Source organism: Anas acuta, chromosome 12 (genome assembly GCF_963932015.1).
Source record: "Anas acuta chromosome 12, bAnaAcu1.1, whole genome shotgun sequence".
In the NCBI taxonomy this organism is placed as follows: Eukaryota; Metazoa; Chordata; class Aves; order Anseriformes; family Anatidae; genus Anas; species Anas acuta.
The window spans coordinates 6,961,693-6,981,395 of record NC_088990.1 but is presented as its reverse complement, the minus strand read 5'-3'; the positions used below and the strand labels follow the sequence as shown (position 1 = coordinate 6,981,395).

Below are 19,703 nucleotides of genomic sequence, written 5' to 3'. Positions count from 1 at the left end.
GTAAACGGCGCAGGGCTGTAGCCAGCTGTAATTTAACACAGTGGGATCAATCCAATATGAAGAGCAACAGACTGTATCTTTCCTCCATATGGGCATCTAAACAAACGTTTTATTGATTTAAACATTTCTCATCATTTATGGGAGCGATTTATCAGCACAGTCTTTTAAAGCGTCCCGTTTTGTACTTTCAAGCTGTACATGGGTGCAAGGATCATCCAAGCTTTCTCGACTTTCAATGTTGAAAAATTGCAGCAAGGCAGGGGACGGCCCTGCTCTGAAGTCATCTGCATAATTATTGCTCTTAATTAGCTGCTTTGCACTGAAATTGATTTTAGCACCGCATAGGACAAAAAAATTGAAACTGCTCCAAATCCAAGTCAGCTGCAGCCAGAAGAGGAGAGGCAGAGCAGGGCATGCCCAGGGGCTGGGGCTGTGGGGACGTCAGTCTGTCCTTCTGGCTGCTTGGTAGAGCCCAACACCAATCTTCTTAGAGCAAACACTGCGAAATGGAAGACACTCCTTTATGTGTAGATCCCCCACCTCTTTCTTCCAAAACACAGATAAATCAGTACTGTCCACAGGGTCTAAACTTGGGACAGAGGCAGGGTTACTCACTGAGCTTAATTCTTTTTCTAGGGAGTCTCCGTCTTCATATTTTGAATTCTAATGTTTATTCTTGACAAAAAAAAAAAAAACACTTTACCTCAGCTACTGAACCCAGATGTTCTCCCTTTGCTGGTCTTCCTGGTGGGAAAAAGCCAGGAAAACCCAGCCTACCTAGAAGTCTATTTTCCTCCCGCAGCATCCTCTCAGCTGAGACTTAGCTCTTTGTCATGGTACCTCCTAACATGTTCTGCCTTCTAAAATGTTTAAAACCCTTTCTCAATAAATAAATAAATACATTTAACATTTACCAGCAGATACACTGCTTTATTTTCTTTGTAGGTGTTGAACCTGTCCCATTTGCAAGCCTTTCTCCTTAACAGCGAGGGACACAACCACTATTAAATTCAAAAGCTGAGATCCCAGCTTCATCCCACGACTCCAGGATCTGGGGCTTTCAGAAAGGCAAGTGAATGCTGGAAGGCTTGTGATAACCTTGCAGGAGCTGGCAGCGGCACGGGTGCTTACCAGTGGGTGTTGCTGTGATTCCTGGCTGCCATTTGGCATCAGGCATCCACTTCTCAGCAGGGGATGGAAAATCCAGCAAAGATCCCTTTATTTTTTTATTTTACGTTTTCTTCCCCCTGCCTCTGCCTGTTGTTGCAGTAACAAAAGCATAAATCATGAGTCCTTGGCGCTGGGTGGGATTTTGTGCTCCGCCAGGCTCTGGTGCAAAGTTGCATTCCCTCCGATCGTTCGCTCCCTTGTTCATAAGCCAGCAAAAGCCATGAGGCTGCGAAGGGTGTCTGAGTGTGCGAGTGTGTGTCTGTGCGTGACTGGGTGTTTGTCTTGGGTCCCACACCCGCCACGGTCAGGCCAAAACACATTTGAGAAGTGTTTAAAAATGGCGTGGCAGCTTAGATCACTGTACCTCCGCTACAATAAGAGCAAACATGGGGGACTGAGGCAATAGCCTGGCTGTCCAAGTTAAAATACACCATTGTGCGTCACTGGAAATTGGAGAGAGGCACAAACCAGTGCTCCTCTTGCCCACCCCTGGCAGTGTGTGTGTGACATTTCCATGAGCGAGCATGTTGTGCACCAAGCCCCATTGTGCCACGGTCGTGTTTGAGCTGCATTTTGGTGCCCATTCACATCTGACCATCACCCGGAGAAGATGAAGGCTAAAAGGATGCTCCAAGTGCTCTGCAAGAGCCAACCCCAAACTGGATGTTGAGCTATCTCCATGCAAGTCTGTGAAATACCTGTGTTTTTAGGTTAAATACTGCACTGTGTACAGAGCACAGCTTTAGTTCTTTGGTCTGCAGCCTTTGTAGACCTAAATGGAAGGAGCTGAGCATATCCCCCTGCCATGGCTCATTGCAGGTCAGTCCTGCAGCCTGAACCATGCCGCTTTATCCTTATAATTTGTCCCTGTACTTGGACACTGGCAGAAGCAAGTTTCAGTGGTTTTGAGCAGGTGAGGTAGTGCAGACATGGAGCTCATTCCAAAGTGACATCATTTAGCAACAATTCCTAAGAAATAGGTCCCAACTAGCAGCAAGGAGTTGTGCCTCCAGGCAAACAGATGCTGGTTCGAGGCTGTTATCAGGTAGTGTGTGTGGGTGAAAACCTTCTCCGCAGCCTGTCTGTTGCCATGAAGAGAAGCAAACAAAACAGGGACAAGGCTGAACTCTACGTAGATGAGGCTGCTGACTGGCTGGCACCACATCCACCAGAGAGATGCACCACTAGAGACAGTGATGAGATGCTCCCATCTGATGAGGGCAGGGGATAGGCGGCATCCAAGTGTCTCAGCTCTTGGCACAGCAGGAGCCTGCAGGCAGCTTCTCCCATGAGGGCGTGCATCTCCAGGTTCAGAAACCCAGCAATCCCAGGAGATAACTGGCACCAAGATGCTTACTGAGAGAGAGAAGGGTGGAAACAAGTTGGGTTTACATTTTCATCGCTTCCCCTCATGGTGTGGCTTCTCTCGTCTCTCCCACTATACACACGCAGCACCAGTCATCTCTTCTTGTACCCCTGCTCTGTGGCATGACTTCAACTTCTCTGGTCATTCATGCACTGAATTGCTGCAGGAAGGATCATGCCAGAGCCTGCAGGTCTTCCAGAGTCTGGAACTGTGCAGTGAATCCTGCTTAGCATTGCTATCTCAACTGGCTCCAGCTCTGTGCTTGTGCTGCGAGGTCATTAAAATGCACCTATTCATGACCTGGTGTGTTGGTCCAACCAAAGGTCAGGGGCTTTTTTGAGGGCATTTTGGGGTCAGAACTCTTTTTTTTTCTTTTTTTTTTTTTTTTTCCTTAAAAACAGAACAATAACATCTTCAAGTTTTTGTCTGGGTTGGCTTTTTCAGCTCTTCTGCAGCCAAAGCATGGGAGAAAAAGAACCCAGGGAGCAGCTTTACATGTAGCACAACACACTGCAAGGCCTGCCAGCATGCTGCAAGGCAGTGATTTCAAGCAATGTGTGCGGAGATCCCCTCCTCTGCCTCCCCTTCTCTCCTTTGTGCAAGGAAGTGCTGTGCCCACAGAGGAACATAGTAGCTGATTGTTTGCAGCATTGGGAAAGTGTGTGCATGGGGAGTAAATCTTCCGGGCAGCAAGCACACATCTGGGCAGATGCACACATATGGTGAAAGGAGATGATTAAGGGAGTGTGGTGGGTTTTGCACATGATCTGCCTCCCAGCCTGTTAAAGAAATTGGGCAGAGGTGAGGCCACAAGCAAATGCTGAAAGGAAGGCCAGGAATTGAATCTGCAGTGCCCTGGCAATCCCACAGCACCTATTTTCCCTGTTCAGTCTCCAAAACATTAGGGAAATCTGGCTGCTTTCATGTCTGGCAAGGCCAGGGAAGACTCGGATCCCTCCCCAGCTCAGTTGCATGCATGCACATGAAAAGTGTGTTGCTTTGAATGTCTTTTGGATCTGTAATGAAGAAGACTCCCTTCATGGAAGGAAGGCCTGAACGAAGGCCTTGAAGCCTTCTGAAGAAGGCTTCATCTGCATGAAGCTTCACGATGAAGAAATCAGCACAGAGGGCAGCATAATATCATCTTCAGGGAGGATGTTAGGGACCCTGATGCCTCCAGATGAAATGTGTTTACTGCACATGTGCCAGGTCATACCATGGAGGGCTTCAGGCTGTGTACACAAGGTTTATGCTGTGCTGTAGCTTCTGGGAGAATGCACTCCTGGGCCATTCATGCTTAGTCTCCCACTAAGCACGAAAATGTTGCTGTCCTATGGTGGTGCTGCACATCAGTGTTTAAAAGAGTCATCTACATTGTGTGGGGCATCTGCCAGCTACCTGGTCTCCCAGAGGCCTTCCCAAATGACTCTTAATAGAGGACTGTGCCCAAAGCTTGTGCTGCAAATGGCAAACCAAACGATGCCTCAGAAGCTCAGAGCAGGACTGGGTTCTGTCTCTAATGTCACTTCAGATCGTGAGATATGAAAAGAGTGGTCTGGAAATCACATGAGAGCCAGTCCTCACATGGGGTATATAGCTAGTCCTGCTTCCAGCTGGACAAAACAAAAGCATCTTTATTAGCATTGAGCAAGCCTGTGTGCCCATCCCTACTGTGAGGATCAAACCCCATGTGTCTTGGCAGTGGTGTTTGTGGTCACATGCTGACCTGTCAGACTGTCTGATGAGAGCTTCTGACACTGGTTTTACATGTAGCTAGAGAGGATATAAGCATGAGTCATGTAACCTGCAAACTGTTTTCTTCATTAGCTTCAATAAAGAGCCATCACACGCTTTGCAAAACCAAAAGTTTGTGGGTTTCCTTTTTGACTTACCCCGGGGGCTGGGTGAAAGGAGGAGTCTATCTAATCCCAGCTAATGAAATTCCTGCTGCAAGGCACACATGCACATGCAACTGGCATCCAGCTGGCTCCTGAGGGGAGGGAGGACACAGTTTGGGGAATGGTCTGTCAGTTGTGGGGCTTGGGATAACAGTGAATGCAGTGCTGCATCTGGGAGGCTCCCTGAAGGCCTCCCAGGAGGCAGGAATGGCAGTCATAAATTGGAATGGCTCCTCATTATGTTTGTTTATATATAACAGATATTTTATTACATTAGTCTTATACCAGGGCATGTCTGCATGTCTGAGAGTAGAAAAGCAAATCTCCTCTCTTTTTTTTTTTTTTTTTTTTTTTTTTTTTTTTTTTTCTTGAAAGTAGCTCATGTGCTGGTCCAGGACTACATCTGAACAATTGTGTTCCCACCTGCACCAGTTAGCCTGATTCTGAGGGAAAACTGTCCTCAAAACCAACCTCAACCTGGAAAATATGGGCAGGGGCCAAACTTCTCGGCACAGTCCCACCTCCACCTCCCCAGAGCTCCCTCAGAAGAACCACACAATTCCTCAGGATTGAGGCCCAGGGGGCCTCTCACTTTCTTTACATGGCGTGGCCTGTGGATTTTGTGTCTTCATTTCAAAGCATCATAGAACCACAGAATCACAGGATAGGTTGGGTTGGAAGGCACCTTAAATCCCATTCAGTTCCAACCCCATTGCCATGGGCAGGGACACCTCCCACCAGCAGGTTGTCCGGGCCCCATCCAGCCTGGCCTTGAACACTTCCAGGGATGGGGCATCCACAGCTTCTCTGGGCAGCCCATGCCAGTGCCTTATCACCCTCATTGTGAAGATTTTTTTTTGTAATATCTAATCTAAATCTACTGTCTCTTAGTTTAAAGCCATTACTCTTTGTCCTGTCACTACACACTCCATAGTCTCTCCAGATTTCTTGTGGGCACCCTTTAGGTACTGGAAGGCCACCAGAAGGTCTCCACAGAGCTTTCTCTTCTCTGTTATGTAAACCCTAGCTCTTTTAGCCTTTTTTTTTTTCTTTTTTTTTTTTTTTTCAAAGGAGAGTTGCCCCAGCCCTATAACCATCCTCGCGGCCACCTCTAGACCTGCTCTAACAGCTCCACATCCTTGTGCTGGAGGCCCCAGAGCTGAACACAGGGCTCCAGGCAGGATCTCTGGAGATCAGAGCAGAGAGGAACAATCCCTCCCTCTCCCCGCTGCCCACGCTGCTGCTGTCGGTGCCGCCCGGGGTGCAGCTGCCTTTCCGGGCTGTGATCCCACACTCAGCTCCCGGTGCATTTTTCATCCACCACCACCCCCAGGTCCTCCTCAGGGCCGTTCTCAATCCACTCTCCTCCCAGCCCGTCTTCATGCTTAGGATTGTCTCCACCCAGCTGCAGGACCTTGCCCCTTTAAGCATTTATTCAGTCATTTATTTGTTTTCAGCTCGTATTTTGGCCAGCGGGCAGCAGCTACCAGGAGGCCGCAGGAGCCAGGCAGGCCCGTGCTGCCTGCTGCCGCCTGCTGGGGGTGGCTGGGCCCTGCGCCTGCTGCCTCTGGTGCTTTTCCCTGCTTTTCACCGCCTCCTCTTCACTTCTGCTCCCTGGATTTTTATTTATTTTTACTTTTTTTCCTCCCCCTTCTCTCTCTTTTTATACCGAGTTTCTTCCCCCGTGCAAACAGTTCTGGTGCGATTTAGAGCAGGCTAGTGTATAGGCCGAGATGCAAGAACATGAGCGAGCAGCTTCTACTAAAAATCCCCCAAACCCTTTTTTCTCTGGCTTTTATTGAAGGAGGGGGAAGCCCCTTTGCTTCCCTCAAGGAAATTCCCCAGAAAGCATGTCTTCAGAAAAAAAGACTCTTCCAGACAAGTAAAAAATATATGAAACACGAACCCCTCCTTCCCCTCTCTCTTTGTTTCTGGTATCACAGGTTCATATAAAACTTCTTTGTAATATAATATAGCACATTTTCTTACACCCTTAGATGCCCACATAAAACAGAGTGTTCCTGAAAATCACTCACATGAAAAGAGTGCTGTACACCAGGGCTAGAAAATTTACTGTAATTACAGAGCGATCGTGGAAATGTGGGAAGGCTTTGCAAGTGTAGCGTTTATGGGCAATTTAAATTGAATAACAGCTGTAACTAGATTGATATCTGGAAAGCTACTGACAACACCAATACCTGTTCTGTGCAGGGCATCAGGAGAAAAACACCTATAACAGTCATCTGTATCACAATGGGTACAAAGGAGTACCCATATTAAGGTTAAGATGTATTTAATGTAACATATAGAATATATGTTATATTAAATATGTGTATGAATCTGCTCCGTAGAGCCGACTCTTTTTCTGATTTCTGTCCTACTCTTACATGAATAGTTATGAATTTGCAATGGATGCCTGCTGGGCTTGCAGTATTAAATTTTCTCCTTCATTTCTCATAAAATTAATACCTATATACACCTACAGAGCGAGACTAAGCAGGCTATAATGTTAAATAAATCAGGTGTTGAAAAAAGCCATAGAGCACAGTTGTAATAATTTCTTGCCTATATTGCACAGTATCCATAAAAATACAATCTCTTGAAAATTGGAAGGCCATATAGAAAAACAAAGTCTTTTCTATTTTCCAGATTCCATTCTGTGAAATCCCACAAATAATGGTTATTCAATTCCCAGCAGCTTCTGATCTCCTGACTCAGCCCTCTCTGGATAACAGTCAGGCATGTACATAACAAAGGATGTTAAATATTAATGCCAAGGATTTTGTCGTTGATTGTGCTATTAACATGTAGGGAACTATTCATCCTTTCCACATAAATAAACTCTGCCTAGCACATAAGAGCTCTGCAGAGTCATAGTTAACCTGATAATGCGTTCCACCATTTCAACCTTTTTGAAAGACAGGGGAAAAAAAGGAAGAAAAAGATGTTTGAACTGCTCTTTAACGGTTCACTGCAATTTTACTCGAGATTTTAAGTCATGACTAACAGAACCATTAGCAGGAAAGAAAGAAAAAAAAAAAAAAAGATAAAGTTTAAAGTGATCCTCGAGATGCCTGTCAAGGATGCAGCCATTACAGAGACATGACGACAGTGCAGTGCCTTTAGCAGAGCCTTGCATGTGACAGTGACAGCTCTACACCTGAGTGGGTCTGACACTGTCAGCACAGGTCCTACTGTGCTCATTAGCTTGGTCTTTGCACCAACACCTGCCAACGTAGCTGTGTTTTTCTGCTCAGGCCTGTCTTATGGGATGGTTTCTGCTGGATCAAAGAAATTTAAGCACCCTTATCCCTTCATGCTCAACCATTTGCAGCTAGTGATGCTGCTGATGGAAGTCTTTTAGCATTGCATTTCACTGGCCTGTCGCTGCATGCATCAGGGGCACCATTTAAGAGCTCTTTGGAAAACCAAAGTTTCAATGTCACAAGTAATTTTCAGCCAAGCTCTTTTTATTACACTCATTTGCTATTTTTCTAGTGTGGCCTGGCCTCTACAGTTCACATTTTTAGCTCAGGTGAATTGATATTGCCACAATGGCTGCACTTTTGCCCTGAAATTTCAGCATCAGTGGAGATGTGCCAGTTTTAGGTAGTGTCAGAGCCCTTTAAATTTGAAATACATCAAAGAGCACAAATACAATTGGCATTTTGCAGGCCTACTCTCGTCTATCACCTCTCTGAGGAGGAGAGGCCTGTCTGGAGCCACTGACCGCATTTGTTCAGTTTGCTGTGATAGCCAGTGCTTGTGCCAAACAGACAGTGACTGATTAATCTAAGAAAAAAAATATTATACTTGGTGAAAACAAGCCTTAGACAGACAAGATCAGAATTTCAATGTGAAAGGTAAAATGTGCTGAGATTTGTTTCCTCTTCCTCCCAGCCCCAGCCATTAGTCCCTCCTTATAATGGTAAGATCAGCAGATGGCAATGAGAGGTAGCAAGTGTCATGCTTCAGGTGTCATGTATATATGAATATACCCATACCCATATATACCTGAACTGTGGGCACATAAATCTTTCAGAAATCCAAATCCTTATTTTAGCACGACAGATTTCACACTGGACATAAAACTCTTTATGCCATATTTATCTGCTGGGGGGATCTGCCGTCCATTTCCCAAACACACGGTATCTCTGACCTGTTGTGGTGGGAGGCAATGCAGTGCTCCTGCACCGCAGCCCAGCTTGGCTTTTTCCTTTTGCTGTTGGCTTTGTCCTCACAATTTGTTCGTGGGTCTTGGCAATGTCACCCTGTTGCAGCGAGACCCACAGTGCAGAGGACCGACAGCTCTTTTATTGATAACCAGAATTCTGCCATCAGCACTTTACCTACGTCTGCCAGCAAGCAGGCAGCAATAACAGTAATTAGAGCTAGCACTTGCTTTGTGCCTTGTATTCATTATCTGTATTAGTAATGCCACTTGCCAGGTACAATAGCAGATGGAATCAAACATCGCTTGGGATCTCTGCATGCAGATGATGCAAAGAAGGACAAGTGAGCGTGCATTTGAGGAGAGAACCCTAAAATCCAAACCCAAAAGTCCTGCCCTGACTGTCTGCTGGTCTCTCAACACCAGGGAGTGCCTCTCACAGCAAGCACCCTGGCTTGCAAGTGATAGCTCTGGCAGAGCCATGAAATACACATTGCTAGTGTGTTTTGGAGTCTTTCTTTTTCTCTAATTACCTTCGTTTCACTGGACAGCCTGCAAGCCTTCTTGCTTTGCTTCAGTTTCCCCTGTACGCCTTCCCACCAGCATTTGAGCAGCTGCTGAAGAGGAGCTCTCCTGTTTGCCTGGCTCCACAAGACAGCAGTTAACAGAGAGAGGCAGGGATGTGCCTGGGGTGCAGAGGTAATTAAAAGCACTGATGATCACAGTCCAATGATAAGGAACGCCTCCCAGGTTTTTTGTCCCCTTCCTTGCTTATCCTGCAATGAGACTTAATAGAAATTTCCTCTAGCTAGATCTGTCACACATAGGCAGCAGAAAGCAGTGCAGGTATGGATGTGAGGGGCTTTGCTGGGAGTGGAGAAAAGCCCAGCAGGAACAGTGGGGTGCTTGTTCAGCTGGTTTGCTGCTTCTTCCTCGTGATGCCAGCTGCAGATGCAAGGCAATGCAAGGCAAAGCAGCCTTCCTCAGAGTACAGCCGCAGTGGTCTTTGGAAAGCACCTCTGGGGCTGCCCCAAAGCCCTCTCTGGGGAAATGCAATCAAGAAAGGTGTTGCACTTCCTGACCGTGACCCACGCAAGGTGCAATGAATCCAACACAAAGAAGAATTACTGTGATCTGAAGAATTTGAAGGTTTAATGAGCTAGAGAAATGACATGTAGGGTGATGTGCACACAAAGTGGTGCTCAGTGTCCCTGTGATAGATTGGCTTGCTTTTCGGTTTTGCCATAGCCTTGGTACTTGGCCTGTAGCATACAGGAGGGGTGATGATAATTTGACTTCTGGAGTGCTCCAATATCAAAGCAGTCAGTGCCCTGTACCAAACACAAAATGCAATTAAACTAATGTATCACACTGGAGAGAATAAAGCTGAACTTCAGATTTTAGTTCCAATTTTTTAAATGAGTGGGAGTGAAAATAAGTGAATTAATCACCTCCTGGACTTTGCATATGGAAGTGGTGCCACCGGTACAGTCACAGGAACTGTGCCAGTAAACAACTGGATGAAGAAAGAATTTTCAGGCCCCATTTATAATGCTGTCAGCAGTTGCAAACACATTTGAACTAGAGATTCACATCAGGTGAGCCGAGGCAAGTGAATGGGCTGTAAAATACAGGACAGAGAGGCCTTGGAAAGAGGCAGATGAATGATGACTCCTAGTGTTGGTACAGCCTGGAGAGGCCAATAGCACCAGCAGAGTCTCACAGGTGGGGAAACTGAGGCATGGGGCAAAGATGTGGCTTTGTGGCTGGGTCTGCAGTCCCAAATCTTTGCTCTGTCCCTATGGCAAGTACACAGGATTCATGCTGCTGGGTAATTCAGTCCCTGTTTCCTTACCAATAAGCCTGTAGCTCCGTGCTCCTCTTTAGCTTTAGTTTACCAGAAGCAGCAGTGGAAATCTGCCAGTGAAAATCGTTATTACTATTCCCCATTATCTGGACTAATCTGGGCATTTCTGCATGCGGGGATGTGGCAGGATGTGCTCCCCATCCTCAAACACACAGGCAATGCTTTCTTAGTTATTATAAACTCGGTGGGCACATGGAGAGTATGCCCCACTGCAGTCCGGTGCTGGGAGCAGCCTGTCGAGCAGTCCCCAGCTTGACCAAAGGTGAGCAAACAGTGCCAAATCTGTGCAGAGCTGCTCAGGCATTAGCTCAGCCTCAGCTCTGTGCTGCTGTGACTGATACCCAGGTAGCTCAGCTGAACTGAGAGCAGAGTTGGCTACCTGGACAACAGCCCTACAACTGGATTGCAGTGTAGCCATGCTCTGCCTGTGTTACTTCCCAGTAAGACACCCCTTTGCGTTACTCATTTATCTCTTTTAACCATACAAAGTGACTTGGGATGGATCCTTGCAGTGGAACAAGCTCCACACTTTTACCCACATGGTCTCTTGCAAGCACGAAATTGCATGGACACTGGGAGTTTTTCTGCTGCTGGTGTTCTGACAATGAGCTCTCAATTTATAAACACAAGGGGGATTTAAGCAGAAGAGGTTTATTCTGCAGCAGGGTTATCCCCTAAATGTCGCATGTTAAGCACCACCTTCCCCAGGGACAGGGTCTTGCATGTAGCACTGGGCTAGTGCATAAAGAGGAGAGGGGAAGGGTGCCTGAATAATACTCAGTCATGCTGGGATCCCCTCTACTTGCAGAAACACGCCTGCATGACGGCAGTAAAAATCAAAATAAAACAAATAAGTAAAAAAGAAAAAACATGCAATGCAGAACTCTGCTAGAGCTGTAACATTGAGGCAGCGGGCTGGGTTTTATTACCGTGAGGAAATGACACGAGCTTCATCTCGCTCCCTCCTTGCCTGCTGTGCAGCCTCTCGCTCTCTCCCATCCCTCCTCTCCCTCCCCTTCGGCTCCGCAGCAGGGCTGGGGTGGGTGGCGCTGCGGGTGGGGCGAGCAGCCCCCCGTTTCCCTCCCCGCCTTGGGCTCCCCAGGCTGGGATCCCCCAGGCTGCATCATTGGCATGCAGCGCCCGGCAGGACTGCATCACTGCTAGAGGAGATGCCGGCTCGGAGCCTCCCGCAGCCGCACGCCCCGCTGCACCGCACAGCCAGCAGCACCGGACGCGATTCAGGGTGCCCAAGGTAAGAGCAAGGTGTTCCCTCTGTGCTCCATATATATAAAAATAAAAAAAAAAGGGTGAGGAGAGGCTGATGGAAAGCTGGCAGCTCCTGGGGTCTCCGTGTTGAGTGCCGGGGAGGTTAATGTAAGAGGCAGGGAAAAGCTATGTCTAGAAATTAATACAGAAGATGCTGTGAGATAAAGGTGCTTAAGGATGCGGAGCCGGTGGCTGAGTTGGGATGAATCCACGGGAACTGTCAGGGACTGTGTTCATGTAAGGGGATTGGAGGTGTTGGGGCAGCCAGACAAACTCGCCCCGTCACGCTGCCCAGCTGCCCGTGCCCTCCCCAGAAGGGGATGTGCTGCTGTCTTTTATACTCTTAACTTGGGCTCGGGTAATTTTTAAATGAGTGCTCACGGTGTGTGTCCAGGTCGGCATGGGCTGGGGTGGAGAAGGAGAAAGTGCATGGGGAAAGGGGCTGCTGTGTCCATCCGGGAGCTCTGTGCACCCGTGTGGGTGTGGGTGTAGCACCCCAGGGTGGCTCTGTTCACCCCACTGCTCACCACACCGCCAGCACCCCTTTGGATTGTCCCCCATCATCATCCTCCCCAGACCCTGGGAGACCTTAATCGTAGATAAAACTGAAAACTGCAGTTCGTCACCTCTGTTAGGAAGGATGAAATGAAGCCACAGAGAGAAAGCGATGGTTTGGGGTGCTGGTGGGGCTGTCTCCCTGACCGGTGACTGTGGCAGGACATGGGTTCTCTGATGGGAAGTTCCTGTGTGTGTGTGCATGCACCTCTCTGCTCCCCACAGCACATCCCGACCTACATCTCTGCGGGGACTGCTTCTTCTCTTAGAAAACAAATGTCGTTCAAGGGAGATATTCATCTAGCTGCAGTAATATGATTCATAATGCCAGGATCCCATTAAAAATCACGGATAGGATCTGGATTCATAATAAGCTAATCGTAATGGATCACTTTGTCTCAGGAAAAGAAAAAAAAAAAGAATAACAACTCAACAGTTATAATGTACAGGTGAGGAGGATTGCAATGCTCAGAAGGACCCTCACTGTGTTGAGATTGGGTGCTTTTAAGCACAGTGGTAGAGCTTAAAGGGCTTTCCTGCCATGGGAGGTCTGGGCAGAAATTACAGGCAGGAAGAGAGTAAGTCATGTGTCCGACCTGGCGTGAAAATTGCTGCTTCATGGCTCTTCTGGCTCCCTGATGTTATCCTTTGGGGGAAGAGAGAGGAAAGGGGCTAATGATCTGCCTTACTTAGACAGATATATTATTTTATATATATATGTATATTGAATATCCAGTAATGCCTCACTGGCCATCCCGGGGTGAAGCACCGAGCCAGGACTCTGATCCTGCAGCAGAAAGAGGAAGGGAACCTCTCCCTTCCCTGCGGGAGAGCTGGGAGTTCATATCTGAACTGACACTGCTGGTTTTCCTGACATGATTTTGCAAAGTGTAATGGAAGAGCTGGAGGAACCCTACCAGAGCATCAAAGCAAGACAAAGAGAAAGCACCCCCAGGACAGCCATCCTGGTCAGCTTGCCCAGCAGAGAGTGCTCTGCCCCATGAAGTAGCTCTGTTATTTGCAGCTTTTTATGTTCCCTGCATGAAAATCCCTGGTACCCGACACCTGTTTATTGAGGGAGCTGAGCTGGAGGTGGAAACACAGCTTTTGTGCATCCTCATGTGAGTTTTAGCCAGGCGGTACCCAAAAGACAGCCAGGCAGCCTAGCCCATGCAGGCAACCTCCATAGATCTGGCTGCTTGTCTGCAGGTAGGGTGAGGGCACCAACTTCTGGAAGTGCTGTTAAAGTGGATGTGGAAGGTCCTGTGATGAGTATAAAAGCATGCAACCTGGTGTTTGGTACAGGGGGTACATGAGTTTAGATTTGAAATAATAATTGATTCAGTCTGTCCTTGTAAGGAAAAAAGGCAGGGTGCAGAAGAAGGGGTTTTTCATTGCTCATAATAACTCCTGGGTTGGGAATGTTGCTTTTGGTGCAATGAGATGCAAAAAACAGAGGGACCCCACTGACCTGCGGTGATGCTCTCCAGCCCGTGCAGCACGGCGAGGAGGTCAGGGTTTGGAGCAGCCCGCGCTTGGTGCAGCATGAGTCAGGCTCCCTGCCTCGCCCACGCTGAGCGCCAGCTCCCAGCTTCACCATTCCCCTTTCCTGGCCCAGGTACCAAATCCCAGGGCTAGGAACAGTCCTAGCCAAAGCCCACAGCCTGCTTCCAAAATTCTCTTCCTGCACTGTCAGGTCAGCAAATTAATTTTCCAGCTCACGAGCTGAAAACTCATGAAATTGTTCTTGTCTGAAAAGATTATGGAATTACTCCGGTGCTAATGAATGTTTAACATCACAGCAACTGAAGGACCCATTAGGGCTTTGACAGCCAAATAAAGACACAGGAGGAAAAGAGAGCCTGTGGTGGCTGTGCCAGCCCTCACTTCGTATCTGGGGTGGATGGGAGGAGGAGGATGACTGGAGGTCCCGACTTCTCCCAGGTTTATCCAGGTTTTGCACTGCCCTTCTACCATCCCGTCATGCTCTGCAGTTTGGGACTGTGGTACAGGTTCCCGAATACATAGGAAGAGCTGCCACCCTACCAAGAGAGTCTGGCAGTCATTAGGGAGAAAATATACAGCTGGGGATGGGTCTGCCTGGGCCCTGCTGCCTTTCCCAGAAGTGCATCCTCACCCCTGCTCTTCTCGTGCTGTAACTCCCTGGGTTGCAGCCGCACGGGGACATCCCCTGGGGTGGAATGGGGAAGAGCGAAGGAGCTGTGACACAAAGCGAGGGCCGCTCTATATTTAGGTGAGGGCCCTGGACAGAAGGGCTAATCCTCTTTCCCTGAATTATCCAGCCTGGGGATTAGACTGCGTTAAACCCCCCCAGGCCTCCCCTGCTGGAAAGGGCAGTGGCAGGGAGGGAGGCGGAGGTGCGGGCAGGTTGCTGGTGACTCACGGCGCTGCTGGCAGCACCCAGAGGTCACCAGGGGCCCAGGCACAGAGTGACACCCGAGTGACGTGCAGCACAAAAAGGAGCACAGAAAGGAACATTACGGCATCCTGATTAGGAAAGGACGCGGAGCTTTATAAATAATTGCGGAGACGAGGGAGTGCGGCAGCAGGTAGGAGGAGGAGCAAGGGACCCAAAGCAGCGGTTTCCCAAAGTGTAATCTCCTCCCTAGGCTTTTCTAAGCTGTTCCTTTAATCAGAAAAAGGGATGCTTTGGGGATCACAGCCAGTGCCCCTGAGAAGATGTTCCCAGCCTACCTGCTCGGGCTGGCTCTGGAGATGCAGTGCTGGGGACGCAAGTTCAGGTTCAGCTCTTCGGAGTGCGAATGAATCACTGTCAGTGCTCCATTAAAACATTGAAGGGAAGCCAATAACGCAGCTCAGGGACAGCGAGTGTGTGTGGGGGGAATGGGATGTGAGGAAGGAGGCAGCCCGGATTGCACCAACAACCAAAAAGGGGCATCTGCTTCTGAGGCAGGGACAGAGCCGGTGCCACCACTGATCTGTGGCAGGGTATGTGAGGGGCCCTTGCTTTTCCTCCCTTAATCTCCAGAAACTGGAATCTATCTCAGAACAGTATGGTTTGTCTTCCTTCGCTCAGCTTTTCAGACCTTAACAAAGAAATCATTTTTTTTATCTTTGCATTTTACCATTTACCGGGGTTCCTGCCACCTTGTCTTGGAGTTACATCCCCCACTGCTCACCCCATGGACCCTCACGGTGCAGCTGCCACCCCCCAGACTCACCCTGCCCACCCTCGACTCAACTGCTGAAAAGTAGAGTTTGCTAGTGGGGAAGCCAAATACACCAACACACTTTATTTTTTTCCCTGCATTTAAATCAGTTTATTCTATTTTCTGCTCTACAGCCTACATAACCTAAATCAGGATTTAGACCCTATTGTATTTTCCCTTACCCAGAACTGGGACAAATCGAAAGCCTCATCGTGCTGTTCAGCATTCCTACGTTTACCCTCAGCATCGAGAGGATGCCATTGAAATAACTTGGTGGCAGTTTGATTTGGAAGGGGAATAAAAGGCTGGGCTCCCAGCTCCCAGCCAGGAAGGGAAATACCTCGGCTGGCCCTGCAGCACCTGCTCTGCCTGCCTTATTTCTGAGCATGAGGTTCGAGCCAGAAATCACCGGGGAAATCCTGGCTGGAAGAGAGAGAGGGAGCAAAAAGGGGGAAGACCATGGGAAATCTTTGCCTTTAACGTGAGCTCAGTGCCTTTCCTCTGTGTGCCGAGCATCCCCAATTTCCTGTTTAACTTGGAGTCCTCACATCTGTCACGTTAGCATCTCCCGCTGCCTGGTTCCCCCCAGCCACCCCCCTCCCATCTGCTCTCCCTCCTGCCTCCAGCTCCTGGCGCTTTGTGCCTGGGGTGTGCGTGCGTGCGCCGGGCTTTGCCACTGCCCGATGGACTTTTCCCCTGCTTGTGCCTCAGTACCTGGATGATCGGCTCGGCTTGCAGAGCATTTACTTCTAATCTCCAGCTTGTGACATCCTAGCGGAAAGGGACGAGCCTTTCAGGAGCGGCTCCCCCGGGTTGGAAAGAAGGGAAATGGATGGTGAATGGCTGCGATGAAATGTTTCCCAGCTCTGGTAAGGGATGCTTTTCTCTTGGTCCTTTTCTGGACAAGCAATGGGGTGTAAAAGTAAGAAGGTTTAAGGGAGTGAAAAGCAAAGAGAGGGGAGCTGAAAAAGCCACAGGGAAGAAAAAAAATATAAAAACACAATGAAAGCCAGTTGGGCTTGCACTGAGGCTTTTCTAGGGGTCAGTGCTCATCAAAGCAATTTAATTACTGTTAGTGAGAGGATGGGAGCCGAGCGGATCAGACAATGTGTGTGCCGAGGCAATCAGAGCAGCTTTAACCCAGATAACGTTTCATTGCCCACTCTGTATCCTTTTTCCTATGGTATTTCCAGCTTGGTGTGGGGAATATTTGGAATGGATGGGCAGGTGCTGCTACCCACATCCTGCTTTTTTAGGTCCTATGCTCTTTACTGCCCGAGTTTTGCATGGTCATTCATGATTTCTTGCCTCTAAGCTGGTGCATAAAGCCCGTCAACTTTTCTAGCTGATAAACTTTCTCTGGTGTGAGGTCTCACTGTGTTTTTCCCCCTGAAAGCAGTCCCAAAGGCATTGAAAATAGCTGTTATATAGGGAGGAACAAATAGAGATGCTTGGAAGGAAGGGGGTCTAGCTGGACTACATGGACCGTGAGCTGTCGGATGTCCTGGGCATTGGCTTGCTCTGAACAAGAGGTCCGCGAGACGATTTAACTCATGAGGCTCTCAAACTGGGCGTCCTGTGTCTAGGTCGACTGCTAGCAGAGCTCTTACACCAGGAATTTAGGGCCCTTGTTTAAAGAGGATCAGGGAGTAATAAAACTAAGAGCAGCCTTAGCAGCCTGGTGGCATTGAATCCACAGAGGTCTGTAGATAATGTTCCTGTTGGGAAAAAAAAAAATTAAAAAAAAAAAGAAAAGAAAGAGGAAAAATACTAGAGTGACCTGTGTTCCACCCAAAACCTGGTGCTTCGATCCAGTAGTTGCTAAGATCATTTAGTGAGAAGAGGCTTTTGAAAACATTTGGTTTTGTGATACAAAAACAAATTCTTTCTGGGTTTATTTATGACAGGCAGAGTTAAAAAAAACTACTCCTGGAGAAAATTGCAGGGGTGTTTTGTTTATAAAAATGTTCCTCTCGTGAAGCATTCATACAGAAACCTCCACCTGCACCAAATTCACCCATTTCCTACTCCTTGATGTAGGTACCTCAGCACTTGGAGTGGGGCACCCTGCTGCTTGTGCTCACTCTAGAGCATCCTTAGAGTTTCAGGCACCAGTTACATTAAATCTGAAGATAAGGATCCTCCTCTCTTAGACAGCAAATTTTGGCTTGTTTTGTTTTGTTCTGTTTTGTTTTCTTGTGGGCTTCAGGGTGACAATCTTCTGTACAAAATCTCTGCCTTGTGACCAGTGGGTGAAGTGAATGCAGGAAAGTGGAGTGAGCTTTGTGTGTGCGTCTGAATCCCAGCACTGTGTAAGAGGGAAAGAGTGCAGGAATTGCCAGATGCGTGTTCTTTGAGGTGTTTGATGATTATATCAGTAGGAAAATCTTAGAGGACAGGTTTTGCTTCCTCTGACTAAAAAAAAAAAAAAAGGAAAAAAACGGTTTGTTTCAAATGATTAAAAATCCTTCGTTCCCTGTTTGCAGGAAAACCACTTCTGAGCACCAGAAATGTCTGTAATTTCTATATTTATTTATTTTTCTGGATGAACTAGGTTATAAAATCTGCAGGGAGGTTGATGTCAGAGTATCTCTGCTATCTGTCGTGTGTCTGTGTGCAGCTGACGTTTCTCCCACGTCCAACCTGAGGTGTTGGCCAGCGGTGACTGTGCTTTCCTGGTCCCTGCTGCGGTGCTGCTCAGAAGGGTTCATTTCCTCTGTGTAATTAATGTGCTCTGTGATATTTATAAAGAGAAAATCCTCATACCCATCTGTGGTAGTGTTGGTACACCTGCCAAGACGAAATTCTAGGGCCAAATTAATATTACAATCTGCTAGATGTGTAGATCTTTATAGCATCCCAAAGATATTTCCTGAGAAATGCTGATTTGGTATTGCGAAGTGAAGGCAAGGTTCTGAAATCTTTGACTCTGGACTTCTGCTTGAATTTTAGTCTTTTCTCATGGACATTTGGGTTGTAGAGGGGGCATTTCTCTTGTGAAAAATCCACTTGGTAAGGACAGGGAGTCATGTGAAATCCTAAACAAAAAATACATCACTCATGTAAGACCCATATCATCAGTGTCATTATCTCTTCAGGATGAGATAAGCAAGGAGATGGAAGATGAAACCTTTCCTTGCCTGGGAAAATTCCACAATATTTGATTCGATTTGGAATCCAGTCACCTCGTGCTCATCTCTCCAGATTTTTCTTACCACATCTGTTAAATTATCACCAGCTATTTGTGTTTTAAACGAGGCCTTCCTCCCTCACAGCCCATCTGCTCAGCCTGTTTGTTCTTCCCGTGCAGTCACGACTTTGTCATCACGTTTCTGCCAGTCAACACACTCTGGTGTCTGGGGGGGGAAGGAAGATGGGGTACAGGGTGGCCTTGCAGGTTCCCTTGTCTGGAATGAACTAGAAAGGAGGGTTGGGTCAGAAAAAGGTGAAAGGAATTGGAATCGAAATGAAATTGAAATCGAAATGAAATTGAAATCGAAATGAAATTGAAATTGAAATTGAAATTGAAATTGAAATTGAAATGGAAGAGTATTTAGCCAGGGCAAGAAAGCTAGGAAGTTCATGCCACTTGAAGGACAACTCCAGAGAACTGGCCTCCTCCATGGGATGTTTGTCTCGTCCTTTATGGCACATGTTCAGGCTGCTGCAGATTTACCAGCATTGAGAGCTCTGATTATTGCAGCTCACAGGTTCCTGACCTCCTGAGCTCACCCCCTGCTCCCACGGGCATGTGTGATGCTCCTGGTGACTCCCTCTTCGGTAGCAGCCAGAGGAAAACCTCATAGGGGTGGTGACAGAGGCTTCTTTGAGGAATCCCATTTATGAAGCAGTGCGACAAAGCAGTGACAATCCTCGGGCAAGCCTGGTGACATCTTGTTTTGGTGGCTGCCATTTCCTCTGAGGCCTGTTCTTAGGGGGATTAGCACAGCCAGAGTATGAGTTTAAAGACAGATTTAATCAGATGTCTCCACAATGATGATCAAGAGATTGGTGAGGTTCGGGGGAATGGCAGTACACAAAAATCCTTCTCCTGTTGTACTTGGCACAGAGGATCTATTGCACCAGACGCTAACACTAATGGGTAAAAGCTCCTTTAGATTTGCAAGCTATCCCTGGGTGGGTGGATTCCGATTTTAGTCCCAGGGCTGCAAATCCAGTAAAATAAGCAAAATTCTTCTGGGTTTCTGCCAGGAGCACA

General features: G+C 47.7%; 1 protein-coding gene across 2 annotated transcripts in view; it reads left to right on the top strand.

The window, feature by feature from the left end:
• Window positions 1-11,428: 11,428 nt before the first annotated feature.
• The window catches only part of SV2B (synaptic vesicle glycoprotein 2B), a 62,526-nt gene continuing 54,251 nt past the window's right edge, over window positions 11,429-19,703 (top strand). The window contains exon 1 of one of the 2 annotated variants that reach the window (XM_068695810.1): window positions 11,429-11,724. The gene's annotated coding sequence lies outside the window, so the exon portion shown is untranslated. Of the gene's footprint in view, window positions 11,725-15,626; window positions 16,354-19,703 lie in introns of those variants that run through there. The other variant, XM_068695811.1, reaches the window with a different exon arrangement.